This window comes from Aethina tumida, chromosome 2, assembly GCF_024364675.1.
Source record: "Aethina tumida isolate Nest 87 chromosome 2, icAetTumi1.1, whole genome shotgun sequence".
Classification (NCBI taxonomy): Eukaryota; Metazoa; Arthropoda; class Insecta; order Coleoptera; family Nitidulidae; genus Aethina; species Aethina tumida.
This window is the reverse complement of record NC_065436.1, coordinates 27,247,005-27,274,867: the sequence shown is the minus strand read 5'-3', so window position 1 is coordinate 27,274,867 and position 27,863 is coordinate 27,247,005. Positions and strand designations below refer to the sequence as shown.

Below are 27,863 nucleotides of genomic sequence, written 5' to 3'. Positions count from 1 at the left end.
TTAAAAAATTTCGAATGACTGGCGAATTTGCATCATTGTAATAATTACGTAAGTTGTTCAGTAATTTCCACCTACTGACTATCTTGTAAGTAAAAGTCGTAAGGCTTATAAATCATCGTGGTAAATGTATTCATAGATTTTTCTCCCCTTTGTTCGTTTTGTTAATTGTAAAAAGTACATTGTTACAAAGTCTATAAAGTCATCTACGCAGAACAGCGCAAAATTGGTATTCCTCCAGCAAATAAAAACTTCAAAGGCGAACACAATAGGTTTTATGCAATATATCACTTATACGACTTTCTGCACAATAACCGGGCAAAAAGACAACAAAATCTCATCCCCTGGATGATTAATATCTCAAACACGTTTGCATGTCATCGCTCTCAATAATTTACACCCACAACCGTTGTGTGCATTAAGTTTTGACAAACGTACGAACGCCTAGGAGTCACCGGGCTTAACAAACACACGGGCACCGTTCTTATTACGCCCCGTCACCTGGATATATTGCTTTTCGCATCGTCGCGGCCGAAAAGCCACTTCGATGATATTTAGAAGGTCGTTTTAAAATAACCTATAGCGATTTTCAAGGACTGGAATGTTTATGGACCATTTGGGGTGAACACGATGTGAATTGATAATCGGAATTCGATGTTTACACAAACTGAATTTAAATCGAAAGCCAAGAAATCACTGAAAAATGCAGTCCGAGTAATGAAATGTGAGTTGTAAAACCTTCAATGTTTGAATTATGTGTGTTTTAAAGGTTCAAGGTTTTAAAATTTATTAGGCAAAATGTTTCAAAGTTTTGAGGCGATTTTACAATTTATGGTTCACCTCTTTATTTTTAAATATTTAAATATGGTAGTTCTGAAAAATGTGTTTCTATATGGTTAGTTCAAAATTATTAAAAATTTTCAAATACAATGCAAACAAAAATAAAAAGTCAGAAATATCTTATATGATTTTTAGTTTTACATAGAATAAATTTCCACAATCATACATTTTTAATAATAGATTTAAAATGTGTGCTTAATTTTAAATAAAGCAATTTTTATTTAAAATTTTTATAATAATTTCAAAATTTTATAAAATATGAATTTTAATCAATTTATAAATTCAAAGTAATAAAACTTTTATATTTTTAATAATAGATATTAATATTTTCAAAATTTGTACTATCAATTTTAAATAAAGCAATTTCTATAATAATTTCATAATTTTATAAAAAAAGATAAATTTTAAACAATTTATAAATTCTAAGTAATAAAGTATCTCATTTAAAACTTTTAATATTATGTTTACTTAAAATAAATTGTCGGAATTTTATATTTTTAATAATAGATATTATTAATTTTAAAATTTTTACTGTCAATTTTAAATAAATCAATTTTTAATTAAAATGTTTATACCAATTTCAAAATATTATAATAAATATGGATTTTAAACAATTCACAAATTCTAAGTAATAAAACATCTTATTGGAAACTGGATAAGTTTAGTTTTGTATAAAATAAATTTTTAGAATTTTATATTTTTAATAATAGATATTAATAATTTTAAATAAAATTTTTATACCAGATTCAAAATTTTATAAAATAATAAATTTTAAAATTTATAATGTCAATTTTGAACAAAGCAATGTTTATTTAAAATGTTTAAACAAATTTAAAGATACTTTTATAAAATTTTAAGAAATTTTTATAAGAAATATCTACATTTATAAGTTTAATATGTAATATATACACTTCATATTTAATTCTACATTTCTTTATCGAACAATTAATTAACTCGTTCCGAAAAATATTCTGGCAAATTAAACGTAAGTTGTTTGCACATAATTAAACTGACTACAACTTAAGGTGTCTTTTAAATTAATTTTAATTGCATTAATTGCATACCCAGCGACCTTAATTTACATATGCCTGTGTAATTATTTCCATTCTGAATTTCAAATGAACCTCAATTGCATTTAAGCTCCGCTTGATGAAGTTGTTTAAAGTTAAGAGATTTTAGGTGTAATTAAAGCGTGCGTTTTATTTTTTTCACTTAAGCCAGCTTTTAGCAAATCGTTTGCTCATCCGTTGTTCGGGATTATGCCTACGAAAACAACAAACCCGAAGTCATTCCGAAACAATAGGAAGTAAATAAGACCCAATAGCCTTTTAGATACTCAAATACCAAAACACAATGTGTACTTAAACTTGATGAAGTTGTTAAATTTTACCATTTAATAAATGTTTATCTACCTGAGAGTGTACATAAGTAACTCTTCTAATCTGAAGATTAAATTTGTTCAAAGCTCGAAATGGATGTGTGTTTTTATATGTCATAAAACATATTCTTATCAGCTTAGGCTGGACCTGTACAAACAAACGTATTCATTTCAGGGCCTACCACATACCACATTCGACTTGAAGATTTGATGGCCTCCACGTTAGATAATTCAGGCAATAAAGTTTCAACAAATACCATGAACAAATAAGGTTAAATTCATAAGAAATGCAGTATTCGTCATTCACACGAGCTCAACACCAGCGTTATTAGTTGGTTGGTTTAACAGTTCGTCACACGAGGATTTGGGGTAAAACGATACTTGCTTGCGACATGTGGATATTTGGGAAATTAATAAATATGTTTCATATGTTCCCGCATTAATTTCGGGCTTTTATTGTGACACATCCATTTTGATATTTTCTTTGCTCACAGGCCTCCACATCTGTCATAACAACTTTTAAGCGGCGGCCTATCCGACCGGAAAACTCTTCATCATTTCTCTGTTTTGCTTCTTTGTGTCCAAGTTAATTTGGGATTTTTTATGGGAAAACAAACATAAAACAAATATTAAAATTGTTTATTGGCGTTATGGGAAATTATGATATTTTATAGGTTATTTTGGGCATATTCACCTTCTACGCCCAACACACCGATCTAAAAACATAACCTGCGTATTCTCGGCTTTCTAGAAAAAAATAAAAAATATCCTCCCCGGCGGGGAATCGAACCCCGGTCTCCCGCGTGACAGGCGGGGATACTGACCACTATACTACCGAGGACTTGTTAAAAGAAGTGTTTTATTGAGATAAATTGGTGTTAAATTACTATCTTTCCATTAAACTACAGAAATGATATTATATAAGTAGAATTTATATAACAGCGTCAATATTTGTTATAATACATTAAAAAGAATAAAATTGTTGAACATATATTTTTAAAGTATAGGAAACTACAAAAGATTTGTTAAAAATAGTGTTTTAATAGGATAAATTGGTGTTAAACGACTGTCTTCGTGATTATTCAGTTTAAAAATCATGTTATATCAGTGTAATTTAAGTTAACTTCATCAATAGTTGTTATTATACATTAAAGAGAATAAAATTATTATATATTTTCTTTTAAAAGTATGGGAATACTTCAGAAGCTTGTTAAAAATAGTGTTATAATAAGATAAATTGTTGTTAAAATATTGTTTTTATGATTATTCAGTTCAAAAATCATATTATGTCAGTATAATTTAAGTTAACAGCATCATAATTTGAAGAAAATATAATTTATAATTAACAAACAAATAGTATCTTTCTGTAAAAGTATTTAAAAAAATTCATGATTTAGTGAACATCCCTTAATAAGTACCGTCCTCAAAAATTAGAGACTGAGTGATTAAAATATATAAAAACACTCAATTTCAACAAAATATATTTAGAAATTAAAGTTAAAAGTAGAGATTAAAATACTGTTTATCTGTACGTACGTATTTTTCAAGTTTTCTATTTAAAAATTAAATAAATACAGTTGATAGATAAATTAATTTATCTATCAATTGTAATGTTACAAACAGATAATTTTATTTTCACGTTTAATTTTGTTATTGATTTACTTTCACGATGAAACACAAACAAATTTTTCATCCGACAACAACAATACATCCCACTGCAAAATTTGCTGGGCAATTGAATGGAAGCGCTTACAATTACTTCAATTCCGCCTGAACGGAACACGTGTAATGCAATATTAATTCCAGTGATAATTAGAGTGTAAGATGTAGTTCTAATTTGTCGGATTATTACGATTTTCAATGGTAATTTGTGTCAATGTGGATTAACCGTTTCGAGTCTGGCTGTGAATATGAATAGTCCCCGCCCACGAAAGGGTTGATTTATGCGTCAAAGCAAAGAAAATTCGGGTTTAGCGTTAATTTCGCATAAATGATCAAGAACGTTTGCAGAATGCCAATTAGCTGTGATTTGCTTTTTATCACTCGCTTCATTGATATCAACCTTATTAACGATTAAATTCCGTGGTCCACGTTTTCTATGATGATTAATAAACACACCCATGGTTTGGAACTTCAGAAAAACCATATTTTCAATCAGTTAATTATGATCAAATCTAAAATGGAGGTGATTAAATTAACCTCTGACTAGTCCACTGGAGGTCTGTTTACTGCTGCAATTAGAACCACAGTTTCCGAATCCCTTAGTTATGGAACACGTATGTGATTGTCTTTCTGTTTGTTTATCAGCCGATTGTCGCTGTTATTGGCTTTCATTGATTAAAGTTTGTCTCCCAGTATGAATTGATTGTTTGCCTTCTAGATGTTTGACGGTCCGGTTGGCTACACCCTCTGACAATGTTAACGCAGAAATGGACAAATTGGTGCCGTTCTCAGCTTTTGATGTTAACAATCAAGTTTTCCTTTTTACCCATCCCCGTTGTGATGTAGTAATGCCCTTAAGTATCCAAAGCTTTCAGTTCTACAGCCATACACTAGTTATTTCTTTAATGACCCTTTTAAAATTTTTCCTTGAAAACATAATACTGTTTACTGCTGACGGTTTATGGCGTTCGGACGTTTTATTTTTGTTCACCAACGGTATAATTTATCAATGAAAATTAATGAGATCATTAACGGACTTATTTACAATATATCAAACTTTAGATGCGCCATAAAAACATTTTTAAACGAATTGGGCAATGTGGTGGTGTTCACCATCATTTTTACTGTCCAAACAGATTTATTCCCGTACCCATTGTTCCCACTACTGTTAATTGTATCAATTTAAAATACAGCACAATAAAGTAAAACCTATACCCACAGAGTATAAGTATCAGATTTATTGAACCAATAAACGTCGCACCCACTCACGGTTTTTTAAAGAAGTAAATATAATCGTCAGCAGTTGGATATGCTACGTGTTCCTGACACGCAGGGTGAAACGGATTTAAGTAGCCTTAAGAAGCGAACGCACGCACTGGACAATGGTAGTGGGACAATGGTGGTCCAACGTTATTAAATTTAAGAGGCTTAATTCGAATGTTTGTGGGATTCCATTATTTGAAAATAATGGATTTATCTTTATTAAATCTCCCCGGTCCGATGCATTCAATATCCTAATTCCGAACGTGTATTCCACCTAACACAAAACTGTATAAAATGCAACAGAGGGCAGGGGATAATCCGCCAATCAATGCGTACGGGTCGTGTGGTGGGTACACGGGGATGGTCGCAGCAATGGGTGTTGAAATAAGCCAGAGATTACAACGGTCGAACATTTTCGAATGAGTTTCGATTAGCTAATCTTGTTTTTGACGTCAGGATATTCCATTTGGTCGCGTCCCAAGGGGCCACAAAAAATTTTGGTGGTCATATTTTAATGTAAAACAAAAGTAGTCAATGTGGGAAACCAAACATGGTACAATTAAAGTTTAAAGTCGTGCTGTCAATGACTCTCTCTCTTTGTTAATCATGTTCTCGATGTCATAAGTTCCACTGGGCAATGTCACAAATGTTGGTGGTTATAGTTTGATATATAACTGAATAAAAATTTATTCATGCATCTCTGATGTCTAAATAATTCAAATTGAATAATATAAAACTCGGTACAATTAAATTAATTAATTTAATTATTAATTAATTAAAGTTAGAAGTAATGCTGGCAAAGACTCCCCCTCTTAACTAATCATGTTCTCGACGTCAGGATGTTCCACTTGACCATGTCCCAAATGGTCATACAAAATGTTGGTTGTCATATTTTGATATAAGACAAAACTGAGTAAATATGCTCTCAATAGTCTATGCATGTCTGATGTCTAATTAATCCAACAAAGACCTGACTTGGTGTGAATAACAAAAAAACTTGAACTCCCCCTCTTAGTTAATTTGGTTTTTGACGTCTGGATGTCCCATTTGGTCATGTTCCAAAGGGTCATACGAAATATTGGTGGTTACATTTTAATGTAAATCAAATCTGAGTAGAAATTCCCTCATTAATCAATGCAGGTCTGATGTCCAATTAATCCGACAAAGACCTGACCGTGGTGTGAAAGCATTAAAACCCGACTGGGAAGCGAATCGTAAAAAACGCGGTACAATTAAAGTTTGAAGTCGTGCTCGCAAAGTCCCCGTCTTAATTAACATTAAAAGAAAAAAAAAAAACAAAAAAGTGAAACATAATTCCGGCGTAATTAATTTTATCTGATTTGTCGTTCTTATTTCAGTCCAGCGACGGACTGTGCAAGTTAATTAAAGGCGCGTTCCTCGCCGCGACGATTGAACAACGTCTGGCATTGTGCGGTGCCACCGTTTCAAGATAGGTCAGTTCGCCGTGTCGATCTTGCATTCTTTCGGCCTATTTGCCGATCACAAAGCGTCGTTAAGACGACGTGGCGGATTTTAACTGCATGCACGCCAACCACAAAGGACCGATTGTCGGAGATGCGTTTCTAACATTGGCACCTGGACATGGACTATCGCACACATACCTAGTAGCAGTAGCATCTTCTGCGTGGCACACTTTAAACAACTGTGTCAATATTGGGTATCGTTTCTAATGGTACACTTGGTTTAATACCCGGAAGTGGTTGCGATAAGTGTGACCGATATTTATGAAGGGGTTTTAACAGTTATCTATGGATGAAGTTATGATAAGAGACTAAATAATCCATTCTTACTATACCTAGTCTTTGCAAAATAAAAAAAAGAGTTCTTATCAGTCTAAAAGCCGGAATATTTTTAAAAATTGAATAAGGGAAGAGAAGTTGCTGAAAAGAGATATATTTGGGAGTCTTAATTAAGAAAAACATTGGCAAATAATTGAAAATATTTTATCACAAATATGATAAAATCTTTATTTTAATAATTATAAATTTTTATATTATAAATTTTCCAGGTCTGTATTAGTATTAACTACTAAAAAATCTTTGGAAATCTTAATTTAAAGAGATGTTATAAAATATTAGTAGAGAAATATTTCAAATACATTTAACTTCAAAAATTTAGATGAAAATCTACAGCTAATATTTAATTTGAAAAAATTGAAATAATTTAAATGTTTACAAAAGAATTCGCCATAATTTGAACACCGAAGAATCCTAAGAAATCTTAATTTAAAGGGATGTTATAAAATGTTAGAAGTGAGAGACATTAAATACTATACACAATAATCTAAAAATTTTACATTTATCTTTATAGATTTTATTTACTTGTTTGTAATACACAAGTCCCACTTAACTTCAAATGTTTTAAAAACATTGTGAAGAGAAAGTACAGCTTTGAAAAATTGAATAAACTAACTATCTTTGTATCAATCAACATTAAAATAAATGATTTTAAAGACATTTATTTTGAAAAAATTAAAATAATTCAAAGAATTCACCGTAATTCAAACACTGAAAACTTCTTGGTAATTTTAATTTAAATAGATGTTATAAAATGTTGGAAGAGAAATAATTAGAATATTATTCAAAAATATAAATGTTTTTTTTTATAGATTTCATCTACTTGTAATATATATGTTCTATTTATAAGAGAAACTATACCTTTGAAAAACTGAACTATCTGGATATCAAATCAATTTTAAAATAAATAATTTTAAAAACATTTAATTTGAAAAAATTGAAATAATTCAAATGTTTACAAAAGAATTCACCACAATTCAAACACTGAAAATTTCTTGGAAAACTTAATTTAAAAAAATGTTATAAAATTTAAAAGAGAATTAATTCAAACATTAAACACGAATTTAAAAATTTTACATTTATCTTTATAGATTTCATCTACTTGTAATTTATTACTCCCATTTAATTTCAAAAATTTAGAAAACATTTAGAAGAGAAACTGCAGCTTTGAAAAATTTAACAAACTATTTGTGTATCAAATTAATTTTAAAATCATTTAATTTTAAGAAATTGAAATAATTCAAATATTTACAAAAAAATTTAACATAATTCAAACACTGAAAATTCCTTGAATTTAGAGACATGTTATAAAATGTTAGAAGATAAATCATTCAAATATTATACAAGAAGAAAATATTTAGAAGAGAAACTACAGCTTCGAAAAATTGAACAAACTGTCTATGAATTATATCTATTTTAAAATAAATAATTTTAAAAATATTTAATTTGAAATTGAAATAATTGAAATTTTTACAAAAGAAATGGACATATTTCAAAAGCTGGAAAAAAAATTGAAAATATTAATTTAAAAATATATGTAATATGTTTCAAATAATTAATTAAAAAATCATAGTAAAATTTATTTGTGCAAATTTTAAGGTATTATTTCTATTAAAATATCTAATTAATTTTAAAATAAACATTCTAAACGACACTTAATTTGAAAACATTTTAATAATCCAAATTTTTATAAATGAATTATTATAATTTAAAACCTGAATTCTTTGGAAAAGAATATTTTATAAAATATAATATAATTCAAGTCAAAATTCTAAAAGAATAATTTATATTTACAAATTTCATATAATTGTCTGTGATAATTTAAAAAATATTTTGAAGTCTGAAGAAGAAGAAATCAACAAAATTTAAGTTAAAAATATTAAAATGATTATTATCATCATTAGTAATAAAGACATCGTCCAACCCTATGAAGACATTAAAGTTAATAAAAATCGACTCTTAACAACCGGAAGGATAATAAATAACTTCGACAATTCGCCTAGTGGAACGTGCCCGTTGTTTTTTCAAAGAAAAAACCCAAAACTGATAAAAATTTACGGCATCGTAAATAGCCAATTTTCGGCCACATTACGACGTGTCGCTTCCCTCAACCCCCGTGTTCACGGTATTTAAAATGTTGTTTTAACGAGCGTCTTAACGACGGTGTTTTGTCTTCCAAAAATACAAGGCAGAGCCCACTCGCGTCTATTTGCGTTTTAATGGTCGTCGGTTTTATCAGGTCGGGCCACTACATCGGGATTTGATGGATCTCCGGTTTGTAAACACGACACCTATGGGATAAACAGTCGCCCGCCCGTTTAGCATTGCAGGAAGTGCGGGACGTTAAATTTTTGGGGGTAATGATCAATAAGATTTTATTGGGTCGTAAAACGACTTGCCACACTTTCTGCAAAATTCATAAATAAATGCTGTATAAAACAATGAGCTTTTAGTTCCTAACAAAATTGTTCTCAATTATGCTTAGTTTTGAATTTAAAAAACTAAATCACAATACTATCAATTAAATAAATTTATGTATGTATATAATACTAGTTGAAAGTCATTTTGTGACTGTGACATTAAAAGGTTATTTTTTGTTTAATTTTTGGTTGTGATGGTAAAAATTTCATGTTACTTGGGCTTCAGGGTGGATTTACAAATTGCTTTTCTGTGTTTTGGGGCAGTAGAACAACACACACATGACAAAATAAAAAAGTGGCCTCAGAGACAACATTTTTTTCTAAGGTAAGAGTAGAATCGTTGATCCCAAAAAAGCTTTCTTAGGTCCATTACATATGAACCTTAGATTGATGAAAAATTTTGTTGTTTTGATCATTAGAAGATACATTACCATAAATACGTTACATACAATTTTTTTCCAAACTAGGCGATGCTAAGCTCAAAGAAGGAATATTTGTTGAACCACAAATTCCAAAAATACCAAACGATGATAAATTTAATAAAAAATTAAGCAATGTCGATTTAGTTCCATCGAGATATTTTAAAATAAATGTTTCAGCTTTTTTAGAAAAAAACTAGAAGAAACTTGTAGATCAATTACTTGAGAATTATAATTCTATTGTTGAAAATAAAATTCGTTTTTCTTTAATTTTATTTTTTGATTTACACTTTAAACATAAATTATATAAAAAAATTTAAAATAAAATTAAAATAACTTATATACTTCACAATTCAATTCAATAATATTCAAATATTAAATTTAACTATTATTTAAATAAACAGCTTTGTTTACAATCAGATTCTTTTGATAAATAAATAAAGTGTTCATTAATACAAATTATGTTCCTTAAATATATGGTGAAATTACACGATTTTATGAGCTTCTCTTAAAGAAATTTAAATTTTTAAAATTAACATACAGCAATTAAACTTACAATGCAACGATAATAAAGTTTCTTTGTGCATGTAATTAAGCATTTTTATAATGAAGGGTACGTAAATATTTAATTGACAAATAAAACAAATTGATGTTGTGCTTTCTATTGTTTTACTTTAAAACAAACTAACGATTTTATGACCACATGTCTAGTTTTCAACGCATTAATAATTAAAAGCTTAGAACAGATTATGTGCATAATTAACGTACTTTTGCATTTACAATGTTGTTTATGCACGTCATTGGCCAAATACTTAATAATCGACGTACCGTTAAATATTTCGAATTTCTAGCGGCAGACTTTATTACATTGTGCGGCGATAAATTTTTTGCCGGGCCATAAAATTTTGTTAATCAGTGGGCTGGAGTTTACGACCAACCCCCACAACAATTTTGCTTATCTTCGATCACCTTAAACACAATACTTTTTTAAATATTCGTAAATTAAAACAAAAAAAAAAATACGGGAATGCGTAATTTAATACAGACCAGACCTAATTAATGAATCACAGTATCCAGAACCCGTTGTTGTGCACGGTAGTGATTGAGATGGTACGACTGAGAAATTTATAGGTTTGTGTAACATAAGAGCGATTATCGCCGCTTTCCTCAAATAAACAGGCCATAATGTATTTTTCTAGCTCGAAAGAATGTTTAAAAGAATCCACAACTAAGTTCTTGGCGGGTTAAAAATATCGCCACGTTTTCCAGACAAGCTAAACGATTTGAAAACATGGGCCGGCATTAAATGAACCGATTAATCGTTCGTTGTTTATTTGAAATTGAATTTAAATATTTTTTTTAATATATCTTTTACCTCTTTTCGCTGGTTATTACTCCATCAGGAATAATAAAAAATTGTAAATTTCCTGTAAATTAGATATTACTGAATTTTGTTTAAAGCAACTTTAAGTTTTCCAAAATTTAACATATTATCATTTTCTTATGAATTTTTTTCTCTTTATATTATTTTATATGTTTTTTTAGATATTGAAATGGTTAAATTACTCAAATCAAAGTCAAATTGGTAAGTATATTAGATAATTTTTTTTTTTTCATTCTCGAACATTTACTATTAAATTTTCTTTTTTCATTAATTTTTAAAATTAATATTTGCGTGTTTTTTTTTTTTTAAATAATAATTACAATTCCTTTATACATATTATTTTTTTTCATAATTATTAGATATAGTAATAATTTTACTGTAATACAATTTTAAATAATTTTTTTTTTTTCATATATTAAAATGATTTTTAATTTACTTAAAATTGAAATTTTTATAGGAATTAAAATCTTACCAATATTATGAAAAATATAAGTCTTAAATTATTATTAGTAATAATATATAAAATAAATATTATAATTATCATATAATAATATTGTATAAAATTTCTTTATACAATATTACTGACAAATTTTACAAAAAATTAATTTTAAGACATACAATTTTTTCTTTTAATTAAATTTTTATATATTTTTTTTTAAATATTGTAATCGTTTTTATATAGCCCAATTTTCCTTTCATACCAATATCTTATGAAAAATATAAATGTTTGTTTACAATTGGTAAATTAAAAAAAAAATTGGACATCTTACATTCTTCAAACATTTAAATTTTCTCAAATATTTTTCATTATTAATTTAGAAAAATATCATTTCCTAGGTTTTTTAAATGTATTTCATATTCTAAAAATGTGCTTTTTTAAAAATAAAAATAGGAATTCCTTTACAGTTAAATTCAATTTTTTTTTAATTCGACAATATCTCTTAATACAATTTAAAGTATATTTTTTATATATAGTAATTTTATATGTATTTTTTCTTATATTGAAATGAATTTTAAGTTACGTAAAATTGTCTTACGTTTAATTTTTCTAGAAATTAAAATCATACCAATTTTATGAAAAATATAAATATTTGTCTAAAATTGATAAATTATTATGTATATTCAAAAAAGTCTTAAGAAATAATAAGAATTTCTTTATATAATATTTTTCCTATAATTATTGATAACTTAACAATAATAAAAGGCACTATTTTAATTTTAACAATAATAATAATTATTGGTTCTTGTGTATGTATGATGAGAGAGACCATATTGGAATAGTTTTTAAATGGCTCAAAATCATACCAATTTCTTATGAAAAAATAAGTATTTATCAAAAATTGGTAAATTAAAAAAAAATGTTTTGTACATTCGTACATTTTCTATTTAGTCTTCAAACTTCTAAATTTTCTCAGATATGTCTCATTATTAATTTTTAAAAATAAAATATCCTAGGTTCTTTTTGATTCGTAATAATAAGAAGTTCTTCTTTATACAATATTTTTCTTTTCCATATAATTAGTAATCACTTTACAATAACAAATATTAGTTCATTTTTAAATTAGAAATTACAAACATATCCTTTTAATACAATTTTTAAATTATTAATTTTTTTAATGTTAATATCAGTATCAATAATTATTTCAAGATCTTATAAAAAGTATAACTATTTTTCTAAGACTGGTAAATTTTTTCATTAAAACCAATTTTTTTAAATTTAAATATTTTATTTTTCCTTTAATTATTAATTACTTAACAATAACAACATAATTTTCTTTTTAAATTAGAAATTGAAAATTAAAATTAATATCTGTTAATACAATTTAATTTTTTTTTTTTTCTTTTTGATAATATTATAAGGAATTATTTTAGTTTTTCTAGAATTTAAAATTTTGCTAATAATTTATGAAAAATATAAAAATATTTGTTTAAAATTTGTAAATTAGGTTAATATATATTCTTCCTCGTACATTTATTGGCTCTTGAAAACTTTCTCGAATAGTAGTAATAACTACTAACTATTAATAATAATTAATTTTAAAAATTAAGACATACTAGGAATTTTTTTAATAAGTTAATAAAAATTTAAAAATAATCTCATACAAATAATAAATAAATTCTAGCTATATTACTAAAAAGTTTTTATTTAAATAATCGCAATTTCTTTCCTTTTTTTACAGATTCAAAAAATAAAATAAAGTCTTTTTCACTATTTTATTTTGTACAATCTGTTATTCTAAACCTAACAATAAAACAAGCAAATAAACAGCCCCGCGACAAAGCTAATGGCAATTTCAGCATCCCATCCGGCTCGTTTTTCTCGTCTGCCCAGGTTGTCACCACACTCTCTTTCCGTACGACACATCGTCCGTCCAAAATAACATACAAACATATTTCGCCGAGCGTTTCTTCAACTGTTCTGGCCGTCGTACGCCGTAATCAGGCAACAGAATGTGAAACTAGCTCGGCGACGCGCAGTCTGCCAGGAATGCCGGCCGACCGTGAACAAACCAAAACAGGTTAACAACGGAAAATCGCCTTGTACAGTTCCTTACCAGCTTTTCAGCTCGGCTCCGTACAATCACCACGCAAATTCATACCGAAAACCGTCACCGATTTGTTTATGTTCCGTCTGAATTGTCTTTTCACGTTACCAAATTGGTTCTGTTTCAAGTGCAAAGAAAAACGTGTCATTATTGTGACAAAAATTTCTCAAAAATTGTTAAATTAAAACACGAACAAATAACTCGGAGTTTTAGTAGAAAAAAATAACCTAACGGCGTAAATCAGCTGAAAACTCTTTCTTTGGCAAAAGATTATTTGTTTAAATATTTATTAAATTTAATGTTACAAATTAAAGGAAATTAACTTAATTAAAAAAACATTTAATTCAAAATTTAAAAAATTTGTTAAGATATTTAGTTCAAATTAAAACAAAATAAAATATTTTAATTTAAATATATAAAAATTAAAAAAAAACATTTCTTTAAAATTAAAAAAATAATAATAAATAATAAATTTTTAATGTAAATTAAAAAAAATAAAATATTTAATTTGGATTAAAAGTTTGAATTAGTTAATTTAACTGTTAAAAAAATTTAAATTAAAATATTAAAATTTAAAATTAATAAAATTAAAATAATTAATTTAAATATTAAAAATATTTAAATTTCAATTTAAATTTAAAAATAACATAAAATATTTCATTTAAATTAAAAAAATAAATAAAATATTCAATAAAAAATTAAAAAACAATAAAATATAAATAAAAAATTAAAACATTTGATTTAAATTAAAAAAAAAGAATAATAAAATACCCAATCTGAAAAACAAAAAAATTAAAATATTTAATTTAAAATTAAAAGAAAAATATAAAATATTAAATTTAAATTAAAAAAAAATGAAATATTTAATTAAATAAAAAATTAATAAAATTAAAGTATTTAATTTGATTATTAAAAATATTAAAATATTTAATTTAAATTATAAAAATATATAATAAAATATTTAATTTAAATTAAAAGATAAATAAAATATTCAATTAAAAATTAAAGAATTTGATTTAAAAAAAATATAACGTATTTAACGTAAAACAAAAAATAAAAAAATATTTAATTTAAATTTTAACATTAAAATATTTAATTTGCATATAAAAAAATAAAATATTTTATTTAATAAAAAAAAAATAAAACATTTAAATTAAAATAAAAAATAATAATTAAACATTTAAACATTTTAAAATAAAAAAAAAGTTTTTAATTTAAAAATAAAACAATATATATTTTCATAATTTTTGATAAAGTCAAAAACTTCCTAAATATCTTGTAAAATTGTAATTTATAATTTAAAGTCAAAGAACAATCATTAACAAAAAATTACTGACATCGAAAAAGAATATTTATTTTCAAATTCAAAATATTACTACAATTATTTTTATTAAAATTTTACAGTAGAGTTCCATATCTTGATTTACTATTTAACTTGTACTTTCAATAAATTAAATGGCAATTTGTTAATTGGCACTTCAGTACCTCGAAAATTATAAACTTTCTAAGAAAGTCTACTGCCTTTGGAGTCAAAATTGTTGATTTGGTTATTTTAAGAAATCAATTTGCGACGCATAAAAGTTAATTGAAATCCCACACATGTTCAAATGAGCTATAAAATTGAAAAAATCGAACATTGATCGACGTTTTTAATATGCAAACGTGCCTGTTTATTAATCGAACCTGTTAACTGTTATAAAACGATAAAACATTTAATTACCGTCCCATAATCGTAGATTATAGGTGTCTGTTGTTAATATTAAAATAAAAAATCGGCGCTGCGACTCCTTGAAATATTGTTCATTAAATGAATTAATTTACGTGCAGCCGATATATAAGTTTTAATCGATATAATGACATCCTCGGAACATGCATCAGCTACGTAACAAATTAGAGATAAAATCTTACCGTATATTATAATTAGGTGCAACATACCTGAAACAGAAATAAATCATTCGAAGAATGTACGTATCACAAATTTATTGATAATCAATTTTAAAATGTGGGTAGAACATCAAACGTTTCGACACGTTTATTTACCCGTTGAATTATTAAAATCGTTAATGGGATTGAGTTGAGGTGAGGTCCGTGTTAAACAAAAATCATTTGATTTAATTACTACGACTGGTAACAAGTCCGGCAACAAATCAGATGCATCTGGATACAATCAACGAAAGTTTACCTTTGTGCAAACGTTTGTTCAATATTTATCCGACTGCGGAAAAACTAATTATGTGCAGAGCGATAATCCAAATCCAACCAGCAACAAAACAGTTCCAAGTAAAGATCGCACTTCATCCGTTTACCGAGAAAACTCTTTGTGCGTACGGGCAGAAACAGATACTACGTATTCACACACGTGTACAAATTAAAATCCCGCGTATGTGAAACGACGTCGATGTGGTGAATCTGCCGCAAAACTAAACCAAACGGAACTACATCCCGATGGTTAAAAGACCAACATCGCAGAAATGGAAAGACTAATTGTGTGCATGCTCCGTCGATTAATTTTCCTTTGAGATCGTTCGAATCGGTTCGGGCGACTGATTCCGATTTTAATTAACGGCTAATAAGCTTAACTCTATCAGCGATCTGATTGCATATTTGATCTCTTCGCATGTTATTGCCACTTCGAACCTGTTCCTTTAAATATTTGCAATTCAATGCGACTGGAAAATGTTGATTCGGATGGGTTGTCCTTTTTCCCTTCCTTTTTTTGGTCGGTGTGGTCGTATCATGATCACAGTTTTGTTTTGTCGTTGCGTTTATTTGGTGTGTTAAAGGATTTTCTATGTGTGCGGTTAAAAGTGTGTAAGATTTGAAAATTAACGTTTCCGAAAGCTTTGTGTTGTGTGTGTGTGTGCAATAATTGATATTTGTAAATTCAAAAAAATATTAAGTCTATATTCTGAACAATATTTAATTATTATATACCAAAATGTGCACAAAATATGCAAAAATATATTTCCACAATTTTTAAAACCAAAAATTTTAAAATACATATTTATCCATGAAATTTTTTGGAAAAATCATACTATGAAAGTTAAATGGGAATTTTCAGTATTTAAATAATTTCTAATTTCAACATAAAATTCAAATAAATTTGAAATATTTTTATATTATTTCTATAAATTGTAAAACAATATATAACAAAATAAAAAATTAGATTTTGAAAATGCTTGTTTAATTTTAAATTCAATGCTTATTAGGATATATCAAAAGAAAAATTAATTTGATTTTACATACTTAAACATATTTAGTATAATCATAAAATTTGGAAACAAAAGTATATAGAAATAAATAAATAAAATTAAAATAAATAAAATTTTACTATTATTAACTTTTAATTGCAACATAAAATTAGTAAAGATTAAATTTTTTTTAATTTAATAAATAATATAAAACAAAATAAAAAAATTAAAGGATATGACTATAAAATAAACTGAAAAATATTTGTCCCATTTTAATTTAAATTAAATTGATTTAGTTAATTTAATTTCCGTACAACATCATATCATAGCCACTTTAACATAGAACAAATGAAAAAACAATTTGAAAATATATATATATGTAAGTATGAAAAAATAAAAAAAAATCCGAATTAATGAATGCAATAAATATAAAGAAGACCTGGTAAATTTATAATAAATGAAATTTTAGTCTTAAAAATTTGTTTTTATTTCAATATACATAAATGAAAAAAATAAAAATAAAATAAATTAAAAATTTTTTTATTAAATTCATTAAGTAATTTCTCTAAATTGTAAAATAATAATGTAAAACAAAATAAAAACATAATTAGATTTTGAAAAATGGCGTCATATCAAAATATGTACATTATTGATTACTAATTTTATATATTTTTCAACCACATTGACACGAATCAAATGAAAAATTAATTTGTAAATACATACCTAAAACATGACTATTTCAAAAAGATATTATTGTAAAATGAAAATACTAATAAAAAAAAATTGAATATATAATATATAATAAATATAATAAATTTGAAAAGGAATACAAAAAATTAAAATAAATGAAATTTTACAAATAAACAATTTCGAATTTTAACACAAAACGCTAAAAATTAAAATAAATTTGAAAATGTATATTATTTCCGAATATTTATAAATTTTGCATCTAAATTAATATTAAAAATATTTTTTTTTGAAATTTGGAAATTTAAAAATAAAATTATATCATATAATATCGTACAATATTATATCAAAATATTTCTAGAATATTTAATATCCCAAAATGTTAAAATACATATTTAAAAATGAATAAAATTATAAATTATGAAATTTAAATAGGAATTTTCAGTATTTAAATAATTTCTTCAACATAATATTTCATAAAATTCAAATAAACTTGAAACATTTTATATTATTTCTATAAATTATAAAACAATATATAATAAAAGAAAAGAAAGATTTTGAAAAGTGTTTGTTTAATCTTAATTTGTATAAATTTAATTTAATGAATGAATTCAATGGATTGTATAATGTAAAATTAGTTTAAATCCACGAATTTAATTAAATTTTCCCATAACATTTTAAATCATTTTAAATGGTGTAAATAAATTGCATATTTCTAGAATTTTTAATAAAGAAATTTATATGTATATTTCAACAACATTAACGCAGATCGAATGGAAAATTAATCTGAAAATATGTACATATTTAAACATGAATGTTTAGTAAACTCATAAACTATGAAAATAAAATACAATAAAATAAACAAAATGGTATTAATATTAATAAAAATGACGAAAGTGAAGTCCAATTATTCATTGTAAAACTAATTAGTTATTTTTTAACTAAAAAATTGTACGACTAAATAGATTTTGTTAATATAATAATGAACTGACTGAGAATATATGCATAAACTAATTATACTTTTTATGCATAATGACCTTTTAATTCCATAAATACTTATTTTAATTACAAAGTTTATGTCTTTCACTTAATATAATTGTATTAACTATTACAATAATTATATTTCTTTATAGCCATGCCATTATAAAATTGTTTACATGTCTTTCAAGACTGCATAATTAACATTTAAACGTTTCTAAAATTACAATAATTTTAACCGCATTTTTATTTTATCCTAATATATTATTAAACTGTACATTATGAAATTTGTGTTACGCAATTGATAAGGCGTAAAATAATTAACATCAATTATTACAGTATTTGTCAATGTATTAATCGCCTCAATTCAATAAACCCATCGCACCAAAGAAGGTTATCACACACTGAACTCTTAATTGCAGTTGCCTAAACAATTAATCTCTATTTATAATAAAATTAACCAACGAATTAATTTACTCCCACAAATATTTTCATTTAAAAACAGGCATATCAGTTGATTTTGGACTGCGTTATAGCTTAATAAACAATTTTAATCTTCAATTAACAAAACAAATGCGATGTAAATGTTGTATGTTGCATAGAATTTAAATTTTTCAATTATCATTTTACATTGTCATTCAATGTTGTTGAACGAAGCAAATAATATTATACCAGTACGTTGATATGGCTGTGTGAATGAATTTTTATAGTGAATGTGTGACTTTCCATGAAATACATATGACACTTGTTGTGAACTGAACTTGTGCATCTGAATAATTTCAACATTTGAACACCACTTTCCTCTCTTCGACTCGTTCTGAGTTTTACTAAGAATGCCGTCCAATGTTCATTCGAAAACCTTCAAAATTACATCCAAACTATCCGAAAAACTAATCCGACATTCCCATGCATAAATGCAAGTACACCATAAAATTAAAATTCCATGTGCAGGAACAACTATAAATTAACGAGTTTATAAAGTCGTATAACTTCAAGGCAAATACAGCTGCTCCGCGATTCTCCACTGGCAACAAACTGCATAATACCAGGACTCGGGCATAGTTAACATGCTTAACTATATTTACGTGCAGTGTAAATATATCTCGATGTTTATTCGATTTGATTTCATTTACATCAGAAACGATTCAAGTGTACGGGCATAAATCATTGTGGAAATTGGGCGGGTACAAGTGGGCCAACAATGGTACTTTTATCGTGATTTTCAAGACGTCGTCGTCATGTCTGAGACTCCGTTCGAACGTACAAATGGTTTGATTGCTCGTGAAAGTTCATTGTAAATAAATATTCAAACATTTTTTTATAAGAAACTATGTGCTAAGGAATTTGAAAAAAAATTATTCCAATACCACAAAAGCAGGTGTTCAAAACTCAATTAATGATTGCCTCACATTAATTACTGTAAATAGTCACATAATCAATGCATTTTTTCAACGCGATGAATAATAAGTTTTTCCCATTACGTTTGCTCATTTCCATCAATACATGATTTAAGTTATTAATGATCTGTTCCTGGACGTTAGGAAATTGGTTTTGACTGGTCGTATTGCACAATCGCGAAGTATAATGTCACTTTAGGTCTTTTGTCGTTGAATTTCTACCCATCAATAAAACACGCTCACGTCCATTTGTGTTTATTCCATTTGTCTTCCTAATTTACGAAAGACTCCGGGGACATTATCTTAACTCGGATCGTCCATTCGATGCTCATAAGGCCATTGATATATCTTCCGGTACATTGTCGAGGAACGTAGTCGCATAAGAGGTGATACGTATTGTTGATTTTATATTCTAGGGTCATCAGTCAGTTCAAGAACGTGATCGTGCACACATCAAACTGTTTAAAAAGATTTTAAATAAATTTTTCTACTAGAATGCACTATGGAACGGGGGACTTATCGTTGTCTGGCTTAATGACATTATGTAAATTACGAGAGAGCAAATAAACAAATATTGTCTTAAGCTAATAAACTTATCGTGAACGGAATGGTGACAAAGTTATGTAAAAGCTTGTCCGAGATGATGGATGGATCTTGTACGTTTTCATTTTATTGTTGGCTGTAAATGAAATGTCAAAGAAGTGTGTCAAATCTCTATTTCTTTAATTTCAAGAGTGACTAATAAAGACTTGTCATTCTCGTTTAATTATTTAATAAATGTTTTTCCTAAAAGTACAATTAAAGAAAGAAAGTAAAAAATCACTGTACTATATAAAAATTTGTTTCCTACTTTTTATTTAAAACGTTTTTTTTATTTAAAATATTAATTAAAAAATTAACAAAATTACATAAGATGCTGCAACTGTCACATGATTTTGATTTCGTCAGTTTAAAAGTGGCAATAATTTCATTGAAGATGAACAACGTAAAGGTCAATCTGAAACCAGTACTGATGAAGAAATTAAGCTAAATGTTTGGAAATAGGCCAGTTATTAAAATTAGCAAAATCAGTTATTAGAAAGGGGTTTCATGCAGAGAATGTTGGATGAATTTCACATAAATATTAGTGAAGACATTTGCCTAATTCTTGCCTTGAATGAAATAGGATGATGACAATGACAATTCTCGCCATTCTGAACGACGGGTTGAAGCTGCCAAACCTGATGAAACAGTACTTCAAAAAAGTCTTAACCTAAAAAAGATTTTGATGATTGTATGACTTGTACTCAAAGAGGATATTCTTTGGTCAATAGAGAAATCATCCTGCTTCTCCATAACAAAGCAAGACAATCTGTTGCTTAAAGGAAATTTGAAAATGTTAAAATGAAAGTTTTACCACATCCACCAAATATTTCTCCCCGTTTCTATCATTTTACCACCACCATACATATTTAAATGGGCAGTATTTCAATAAAAATTTATTTTTCTATAAATTATTATATAGTTTCACCTTATTTACCATTTAGTTCAGATATTTCTGCCTGCTTGTATTATTTTTCTACCACAGAATATATTTAAATGGGCAGTACTTCCAGAAAAACTTTTCTGTAAGTACCGTAAGTACTTTTCTTTGTAACAAGGAAAAGGCCATATGTCGCGTTAGAAACTTAAAGGAAGTTTGAAAATGTTAAATAGGAAGTTTTTTATTTTTCTCTGAAATATACTAACTGTCTTTAGACAGTAGTTCAGGAAGAACCAGATGTCACATGAGAAACTCAAAGAAAGCTTCAATATGTTAAATCAGAAATTTCTGTTCATCCACCACATAGTCCACATAATTCTCCTAGTGACAAGATTTTACAATAATTAACGGTTTATTTCAGAAGAGATCACAACTAAGTTAATCTTTTCTTCAGTTTCAAGAAAACAGAATTTTATTATTGTGATATAAATTTCTTGCAGATAGCAATTTTGTTAAAAAAAAGTTGTTATTTTAAACATAAACGTAGAAAACGTAAATTTTCCGGTACTTACTATTTTTTTAATAAATCTGAAAAATTAGGTAATTTTTTATCTGTAAGAAATAAAACTAAAATTATCATAAATTATGTGTTGTTATAACAATTTTTAATAAAATCAATACGCGTTATGAATTATTGAACGATTTTAAAATTGTACCAATTCCCTTACAATTACATCAATTTTGATTAAAAATTGAACGAATCAATAAAGGCTATTAAAACTAGACAAATCTACAAAAATAAGCGTTTGAATAATCCATTAACTTAAGTTTCAGTAGTAATGGTCAATAAACTTCGTGATGGGTCCGTTCGGACGATTCGTAAATTACGAAGACAAATTGAATTATTCACAAACCGTCTAATATTTTAATCTCGACGTGTCATAATAGTCAGAGCTTCGTCCAAAATTTATTACAGTTTTAGTATCTACGCTACCACATAAAATAATAGTGGAATAATGTATATGATGAAACGTGGGTGTTCTGAAGTCCAAACAGAATTACTCGGAGGATGCCAGACCGTAAAAATGAAATGCAAGAACTAATTGTCAGCGTTGGTGGTTATTGGCTACAATCACTCTGGTCCATGAATATATGTATCAAAACGTAAAGTTTATTTTGGAAGCCGCCGTTTAAATCGGGCTAAAGATTTGTTAACTGCCCGTATTTATTTTATCGGCTCGAATATAAATAAGCGGACGAACGCTGGCCAATGTTTCGTTTAACCTACATCCCAGTAAAAATATTATTTACGAATTTTATAAGAAACTGTCCGGCCCGCTTGTTGTCCCTCCCTTCCTGAAAAGTTCAGACATAAAATAAACAACGACCGACGCTCCATTACAACAAATTGGATATCGGGTTTCGTTATTAGGTGCATACCTTACGGCCAACTTTTCCGTCGCGTACGGACGGATGGCTTTTCAATAAATCTTTTGACAAAATGAATGATGCGCCGTTGAAAGCGGCTATCGGATTCACGCAGATAATTTATGGTTTATATAGTTATTCGGTTTTTTATTGGGGCCACATATCCCGCAACGGGTTTAATTGTCGCGTTCTGAGGTGCTGGCGCATAAACCACACAATAAAAATGACACAAGTTTTACCTGTATATTGCCTCGTAAAATTTCATTGCCCGGGAAGTTAATACACCGCACCTGTATACAAGATTTTTACCAGATCCTTTTCACACGAGACACAACTGGCCATTTTATTGGATTTGCTAAACGGGTGGTTTTTTTTATTACACCAATTACTACGTAAAATGTAACTTTATGGATCACAGTCGTGTTTTGTGTAACTGATTAAAATCTTTCAATAAATAGTCCATTATAATGAATTTGGATGTTCAATTTTTCACATCCGCAGTTAGATTTATAATGACATCGTAAAATTAATAAATTAAAAATTAATTAAAAATTAACTTAACAACCGCCCTTTATCTTTAAAAAATAAAGGATATAAATTAGAATAATTGTTCTTATTCTAAAAATTAATGAAACTATTTATTAATTTTTTAAACTATTTTAATAATATAAATTATTAAAAAAATAACTTCCTGTGGGCACTTAAAATTAATATGACAACTTAGAACCACCTTATATATTCAGAATTTCTTTAGAATGTTCCTATAATTTTTTAAAATTAAAAATTATTAAATTAAAATGTTTTAAAAATAAAAAAAAATTGACTTGAGTAAATTACAATTATTATTAATAAATAATAATAATTATTATTCTAGAAAATAATGTAATCTATTATTAAATTCTTAATTAATTAAGTTAATAAAAATTAAAAAAATAAATAAATAAAATAAAAACCATCGAATTATCGAAATGTTTTTTTTTTATTTTTAAATAAGTGCATAATTTTTAAATTTGAATTTTTTATTTTTCACTTACAGATTTAGCTTTAGTACAATTTCTTCGGTCACAAAAAATTAATATGTCAACTTAGAATCATCCTATATATTCAAATTTTTTTAGAATATTCTGATCCTTTTTAAAAATTAAAAATTATTAAATTAAAATGTTTAAAATGTTTTAAAAATAAATAATGACTTGGATAAATTACAATTATTATTAATAAATAATAATTATAAGAATTATTTATTCTAGAAATTAACGATTTTTTATTCACTTTTTAAACAAAAGTAATTAATAATTCAGATAAAAATTAAAAAAAAAACAATCAAAATAAAATACAATAAATATGGATTAATCGAATTTTTTTTATAATTTTTAAACAAGTGCATAATTTTTAAATTTGAATTTTCTAATTTTTTACTCATATTTAATAGTAGTATAACTTCTCAGTCACTTGAAATTAATATATCAACTGTATATTCAAAATGTTTTAGAATGAAAAATTAATATAATCTTTTATACATTTTATGAACAATCTTAATTAATTATTTAGAGTTAATAAATATAAAAAAATAAAATAAATTTTAAATTTGAATTTTCTATTTTTCACTCACAGATTTAGTTTTAGTACCACTCTTCCAGTCACTTAAAATTAAGTTGTCAACTTAGAAGCACCCTGTATATTCAAAATTTTTTCGAATGTTCCTATTCTTTTTTTTAAGAATTAAAGATCATTAAATTAAATTTAAAATAAGTAAAAATCCAAAACAAAAATACATATATTACAATTTTAATAATTATTTTTTTTATTCTAAAAGCTAATGTTATCTTTTATTCATTTTTTAAACAATATTAATTAACAATTTAAACTTAATAAATATTAAAAAAAATTAAAATAAAATACACTATGAATTAATCGAAATGTTTTCTTTATAATTTTCAAACAAGTGCATAATTTTTAAATTTGAATTTTGTAATTTTTCACTCACAGATTTAATTTTAGTACCACACCATCATGAATGAATATGTCAACTTAGAACAACCCTGTACATTCAAATTTAGAATTTTTATAAATAAATAATAAATATTACTCTAGGAATTAATATAATATTCATTATTTGAACAATAAAATAATATAAATAAATATTAATAAAATAATTTAATATTGCAATGTATTTTTTATATTTTATAAACAAATGTAAATTCTTTAAAATTTACTTTAAAACGAATTCTTTTAGACAATTTTGTGACATTTTCAAAGAAACCAGACAATAAAACAATCAACTGTAAAGATTACACGTTACTTTCAGCCTTGGAACATTTAATCTTCAAGCAAAGCGAAACTGCAAGAGACGTCGCTATCACCGAAACCATCACCTAAAAATATCAGCATCCCAGTTTATTGTCTGTGTGCTAACTAGAGTGAAAAGAATTACACAACAGCACAATGTAGGAAAAAAAACTACAATTAACTTAAGCAAAACTGCTGTTTCCTGCTACCATTTACCATCGTGCACAAGCGGTTTCCTAGTAAACCGGGGTCCCGCATTACAAAATGCAAATTGCCATGTGAAGAGGCGAGGACGGAGGACTTTTTACACTCCGGTTTTTGTCCCGACCGCGACAGTTTCGCTAGGAAAGCTCCGCGCCGCCAGGGGAAAACGTACAATGACAGCAACGAACAAATGTAATGCAATAATGATAACGTTTAACGTTTCGTAACAATAGTTTTTCTCTTTGCGTAATTCGAATTAAATGGGCACATTTGCCGTGATTGTGAATTAAATTTCTCACAATGGAATTATGTTTTCAGGGCCGTGCCTAATGAAAAAATTAGACGCTGCAGGATAATCGGGGAATTATATTTATTAAATATAATATTAACTATCGCATTTTGTTTATGTCGGTTTTAATTACATTCATTTGGCAAGAAACAAAGGTCAACTTTTTCATTACAAATTATATTTCATTATAAATAAACTAAATGTTAACTAATTAGGTTTTCCATTTATTTATATTATTATTTCTTTGTGATAACATGAACATAATATTATCATATACAGTTTTTTTAATTTGGGGTCTCAAAAAGCGAAAGATTTTTCTTTTTGAGTTATGATTTTTTTAGTTTAAAGGCTGCTTTGCTTGCTTTAATAACAGAAACAAAAGAACTTCAAGTATGTTACTGATTCAAAATGCAATAAGTTATGCTCCTTAGTGGTAGATGTGTGAAAATTATAGGGCAGTTACTAAGGCTTCGTGAAAATTTACTGAGCATTGCTGTTTTGAATGTCTTTGAAATAGCAGAGCAACACAAAGTAAAAGAGTGGCCTCATAGAGATCAATTTATTCCAGGCTAAGTTAACGTGAAGATTACACCTCTCGTTGATCAAAATAAAGTTTTGTTACCTCCATTACACATTAAGCTTGGATTGATAAAACATTTTGTTAAAAGATTTGTTTAAGGATGATGAAATTCCATTATTTTAATTTCATTAGTTTAAAATTGGTAATGATACATGGAAGATGTAATGTAAAGCACTTCCTGAAACCTCCATTTCAACAATATCTCATACAAAATCCTGGTGCAAAATGTATGGAAATAAGTCATTCATTAAATTACAAGCCTTTTAATCATTGTATTGTAAGAAACGACAATAAATTGATTGACTGTGAATTTTCATGGAAAACTTACTAAAAGATATTATTCTTTTCGTTCTGCTTCTTCATGACAATGCAAGACCATATGTGGCATTAGAGACTCAAATCAAGCTTCTGAATGTAAAATTCTCATCCTTCATATAGTTTAGATATTGTTCCACGTAATTATTATTTATTTTATTTTTAAATTATTATTTATTATTTATTTTTTGGCTGAAGAGGAGGGTGGAATTGAGATTGATCTTTTCTTCAGCCCAAGAACCTAGATTTATTCATTGAAGATTCAGAAAATTGTTGATTCCTCTAAAAAATTAATTAAAATAGACAGAATTTTTTCTGTAAAGTTTGTTTTAATAACCACGTGTTATTAAAAGGAATACTTCTAACTTGTAGATCTTGGTTGATTTATAAACAAATTGTTTATAATTGACAAATCAACAATTACAAAACTGTAGCCTTGAAGTAAAAAAAATCCATTGTAAAATTAAATGAACACTACATCTTTTACGGATTACAAACAACTTATTGCTTTTTACCAGTTATTAAGAAGATCGACGGGTACCAAGCACAATTCCTGACCTTGTTTCGATTAGAACCCGAAATCAAAGCTTCACCCAAAAAAAAATCCGATCCCAATTAAATATCTGACAGAGATCCAGTTTGGATGCCATTGTGAGCTCGTCACATTGACTTAGCACCATTAATCATAATTTTCTCGAAGTAACTGTAGCACTTTATTGCCTTAATAGTCGATCTCCAGTTCACATTTACATCGTATTGTTGTGAACTTGAAAAACGAACCATTAATCATACTAAAAAAGTTTAGACCGCCGATTCTTTTAATTTCGACCGTGGCATTCGACCGATTCCTCCCCCGTCCGAATTTCGGTACGTCGTAATTACGCGGGGCACATTTGAACTTGATGTCCTGTATCCACCCAGACGTAAGAAGCAAATTGTTTTCTTGACACGCGAAGTCGCTTCTCGGAACACCGAATCATTAATAAAATTGTTGTTTGCCTACGTTCCTTTCGGACAACTACGACTTTTTTTCATCAAGAATTATTCAATTACACCGTACTTCTTACTCAACACGTATTTAAACACTTGAGTTGTGAAAAAGGCGCACAGGAAGCTTCGCTGCGTGTTAATTTTTCGCGGGATTATGTGTAGCAAGCGATTATTAATTCATAAATACACAAGTAACAAGTGGTGTGTAATCGATCGTTTACTATCGAAGCATTATGTTAATGTCGCTCTTCACCTTAGGTTATAATAAGCTTGAAATTGAACATTTTGTTGTGTGCAAAAACATTTAATGGGATAATTGTGGCTACA

The 27,863-nt window shown here is 26.9% G+C and overlaps 1 protein-coding gene and 1 non-coding gene across 3 annotated transcripts in view; both read right to left on the bottom strand.

The window, feature by feature from the left end:
- LOC109595353 (netrin-1) overlaps window positions 1-27,863 on the bottom strand; it is a 175,053-nt gene that overhangs the window by 128,195 nt on the left and 18,995 nt on the right. The window lies entirely within an intron of this gene.
- Window positions 2,985-3,056, bottom strand: Trnad-guc (transfer RNA aspartic acid (anticodon GUC)). The gene has a single exon. It is a non-coding gene; the product is annotated as a tRNA-Asp (tRNA).